We start from the raw sequence: 4,859 nt of genomic DNA on the forward strand, positions 1-4,859 counted from the left end.
AGGGCTTTTATTCCAAACAGATTTCTTCATGTGGTGTTCATAGGTACGAGACCCATCAAGTTGTCATCTGCGGATAGAAGGCACCATAAAGTGCTGTTCTATTGATAGAAGACCACCTCGAGTTGTCTTATGTGCCTACACCAAAAAGATTTCTTCAAGTGGTGTTCTATAGATAGGAGACCCATCAAATTGTCATCTGCGAATAGAAGGCACCATCAAGTGCTGTTCTATTGATAGAAGACCACCTCGAGTTGTCTTATGTGCCTAAAAGACCCACTCAAGTACTCTTTTATTGATAAATCGCACGTGTAAATGTTTTTTCTGTACATTGAAAACCACCTCAAGAGCCTCCTATAACTAGAAGATTTCTTCAAGCGATGTTCTATTGATAGACGGTCTTATAGGTGGTCTTCTTTACCTAAAAGCCCCTACAATTGGCCTTTTATACCTAAAAGACCCCTTCAAGTAGCCTTCTATACCTAGAAGATCCCCACAAGTTGTATTCTCTTGATAGATGGTCTTCTATACTTAACAGACCCCTTCAGGTTGTATTCTATTATTAGATGGCACCTTCAAATGGTCTTCTGTAGCTAAAATACGCCTTTAAGTGGCCTTCTATACCTAGAAGATCATTTCAAGTGTTGTTTTATTAAATGTTCTTCTATACTTAAAAGACCTCTTCAAGTAGCCTTATACACTTGAAAGATCCCTTCGAGTGCTGTTCTATAGATTGATGACCTCCTCAAGTTGTCTTCTGCGGATAGAATGCACCTTTAGGTGATGTTCTATTGATAGAATACCACCTCGAGTTGTCTTCTGTGCCTAAAAGTAATCTTCTATTGACATATGGCACCTTTAAATGGTATACTGTACATTGAAGACCCTCCAAAGTTGCTTTTGTACCTAGAAGATTCCTTCTATTGGTATTCTATTGATAGATGGCACCTTTAAATGGTGTTCTATACCAAAATACCCCTAGAAGTGGCATTTTATACCCCTTCAAGTGACCTTCGCTACCTAGAAAATTCCTTCAAGTGGTGTTCTCTTGATAGATGGCACCTTTAAATGGCCTTCTATAATTAAAAGACCCCTTCAAGTGACCTTCTATACCTAGAAGATTCATTTAGGTGGTGTTCTATTGTTAGAGGTCACCTTTGAATGGTATTCTATACCTAAAAGACCCTTTAAGAATCATTCAAGTGTTGTTCTCTTGATAGATGGCAGTTTCAAATGGTCTTCTGTATCTAAAACACCCCTTCAAGCGGTCTTCTATACCTATAAGATTCCTTTAAGTGGTGTTCTAAACCCAAAAGACCACCTCAAGTGGTCTTCTATACCTAGAAGATACCTTTAAGTACTGTTCTATTGACCGATGTCACCGTTAAATTGACTCCTATACCAAAATGACCCCATCAAGTAGCCTTCTATGCCTAGTGTCCTACACCTAGAAGATCATTTAGAGCGGTGTTCTATAGGTAGGAGGTATCTTCGAGTGAGGTTCTATACCGAAAAAGCCTCTTCGAGTGGTGTTCTATGGATCGAAGGCACCTTGATGTGAACTTCTATACCTAGAAGATCCACCTCAATTAGTCTTTCACATAAAGTCCCCTTTCAACAGGTCTTGTATACCTGGAAGACCCTCCTCAAATTGTTTTCTATAGATAAAATATCCCTTAATGTAAGCTTTGATATATAGAAGGCACCTTCAAGTAGGTCTACGTTTTGGCATAATTTCCATAATACTCTATCGTCCGATATTCGGTATTCTGATTATCTCGGTCTCATTTTTCAAGCGAATTGGTTGTAATTTAGTTTTTGGGAGTTCCTTTCGGGGAAGAACCTTCATACAGCATATTTTCAAAATGGGTCTGGGTTAAGGTTATAGACCGATCCTGAAAAAATATCTACTCACATATATATCCAAGCTTTGACATATTTTTGGTATTTTGAAGATCTTGTTCCATGTTTTCAACCGAACTAGCTTCTTTTTTGGTAGTATAACTTCTCACGGGAAAATGTCAATATACATAGGTCCAGGATTTGTTAGTTTGAATGTCTTCGCCTCATTTTACCAGATAAATTGTGTGTACTTCGGATTTTGTGGTACCTTTCAGATCTCTTGTCACGTCTACCGTTTGTAGTCCTTAGGGCCCTGATTACAGCAATCTAGAACGGGAGTACATACTTCTCAAATTATGGGCCTTTAATATTCTGTAAATACACGTGAAGAACAGGTCCATTTTAAGGTCGCCCAAGTGAACGATGTTGATTGAGGTTTACCAAATGTAGCATTGCACAGTGGTCCCACTTATATGGAAAGGAGTTCCAAAAATAGTTCTAATCGATTTAACGCCTCGAAATTTTAAACATAGTTTTATAACGAGCCCAAAAGGGAGAAAAACAAATTTAATGGATTAGGTCCACATTTGGGTGTAGCCCCCATATAAAGATACCCCGCGATTTTTTATATTTTGACGATTTTAGCCAAATTTTCCAGTCGATTTGGCTGTAATTTTGCATTTTGTGTTCTGAGGGAACATCATACCACCTTGCAAGAAATGTTCAATATAGGTCCCTGTTTAGGCATAGCTCCCATATAAACGTACCTCCCTATATTCGCTATTTTGACAATTTTAGTCAGATTTTCTAACCGAGTTGGCTGTAATTTTGTATTTTGATTTCGGAGGGAAGAGCATACGTCCGTGTTTGACGATTTTAGCCAACTTTTCCAACCGATTTGGCTGTAATTTTGCATTTTAAGTTCTGAGAGAACACCATACCTCCTTGCAAAAAATATTCAATATAGGTCCACGTTTCGGTATAGCTCCCATATAAACGTACCTCCCAATTTTCGGAATTTTGGCGATTTTACAGGCGTGGTATAAGGGGAATAACTTACAGGGTGGCAGATGGTGGCAGCTGGATTTCTTTTTATTGTAAACTAGAGACTTTCCCCTGTATTTTAAAAACAATATGGATTTACCCTTACGGGGCCAACATTAGTAAAACTCAACATAAATTTATAGTAATTATATTAAAATAACACAAAAAGTCATTTACAAAGAATTTATTTTTAAGGAACTTAGAAAACGAATTTTGAATTTGTTTTTTTCGTAAGAATATTGTCAAGCTTTATTTTGGAAAATGTACATTTACCTTTAATTTTTTTTTATAATTTCACTCATAAGCTACGAATGCTTTGCGGATCTTTTTTCGTTGTTAAGGTACCACATACAAATCTCAACTTCTTCGACTTAACTTGGCATATTAGCGCTGTAAATTGGCAAAAATAATACAGGATAATAAAAATTAAATGTATTTAGAGAATATTTATTTCAATCCCAATCAAATTTGTCAACACAAATTTTTCGATTTTGTCCACGGGCGAAACCACAGTGCATTGGGGCCCTGATTACAACGTTAAAGAATTTATGTTGCGGATGACCATACTTCCAGAGTAAAGGGTCTTAACGTCAAGTACTCGTATAATGAAATAGACTTTACCCTCTGGACTCCGGCTTCGTGATAAAATTTCCCATATTGCATTGCTTGCCTTTCAATATTTTTGTAGGTTTTTTTTTTTGCTTTTTTAACCTCCACTGAGATAGTCAATCATGTATTTTTAGTTAATTTTTATATCCTCAAATTGTTTAAACAAATTTAAAATTCTCCATACTTCAAGGAAAATTTGATTTTTGTATAGATTTTCAATCAATTTTTAGGACTCCCTTTCCCTAGCAAAATAGGAACTTATAAAGATGCCACTGAGGTGTATAATCGCCCTTACCTAGTAAATATTAAAATTGTTTAATGTTCCCTTCAAACGCCGCTTAGAAACGAAAAGCTCTCTCTGTCTCTCTGACTCCCTAGCTCTCCTTCCAATACTCACCTTCACTAACTGTCTCTCTGTACTCTCTCGAATACTGGAAATATTGGAAAATGTAAATATAAACGGCAACATAGACTAAGTAGTAATTTTAAAATAAAATTAAATAATGATATTAAAAACAAAAAACAACAACAAAAATTTTTGTATAGAATAAACGTTTATACACAGACACACAAAAAGACATACATTTTGTAATATTTCCTCTCCAAAAACAATACCCACCCTTAATAAAATAAAAAAAAAAACATTATTTTCCACTTTTAGATACAATAAAAAATAATTAAAGGTTTAAAACTCATTTAAATCACATAAATTCGTATATAAGTTATAAATATATTGACATAAAACAATTATGTGATTAAATGTGTGAAATATTGATTATTATATTAATTTTTAATTTTATTTTTGTTAGTCATGTAAGTCAAGCTCTATTCTTATCTTTGTCTTTGAAAATCTTTTACTGTATTTGAAAATAAATTTAAAAATATCTGCAAAAAATTATAAATAAAAAACTACAGTTTAAAAACAAGTAAAACACCCCCCAAAATTCCTATCAAACTTAGTTTAAACGTAACGTAACTGAAAAAAACAGAAACATTAAAAAAATAATAATAATATTAATAATTATTATAAATTTAATATTAAATAAAAAATGGAAATAATTTATAATTTTAGGCCATATATATGTAAAGGTGTGTCATAGCATTTATTATTTTTTATATAATTTATTAAGTTTGTTTTGTTTATTGTTGGGGGGGAATACTCCACTCAAACAATCGAAAATAATTTATTAAGTTTAAAGGAAGAAAGATAAACACATGAGGAAGACAAAAAAACAAATTAAAACAGATTTTAGCAAATGGGCTGAGAGGTAAAGTTTACAAGGAATAAACGCCTCACAATCAAAGGACTTTTACCCTAAACTGGGGCCCTACACTAACATTTCCTCCTCGTACCATTGAAGCTTCTT

At 34.1% G+C, this 4,859-nt stretch overlaps 1 protein-coding gene across 12 annotated transcripts in view; it reads left to right on the forward strand.

The window, feature by feature from the left end:
- pdm3 (POU-domain protein pdm3) overlaps positions 1-4,424 on the forward strand; it is a 352,720-nt gene extending 348,296 nt beyond the window's left edge. For all 12 annotated transcript variants that reach the window (XM_073956611.1, XM_073956617.1, XM_073956622.1 and 9 more), the window contains one exon: positions 1-4,424. This exon is cut by the window's left edge and continues 2,293 nt beyond it. The gene's annotated coding sequence lies outside the window, so the exon portion shown is untranslated.
- Positions 4,425-4,859: the final 435 nt, after the last annotated feature.

This window comes from Musca autumnalis, unplaced genomic scaffold, assembly GCF_047663935.1.
Source record: "Musca autumnalis isolate F117 unplaced genomic scaffold, ASM4766393v1 scaffold_5, whole genome shotgun sequence".
Lineage (NCBI taxonomy): Eukaryota > Metazoa > Arthropoda > Insecta > Diptera > Muscidae > Musca > Musca autumnalis.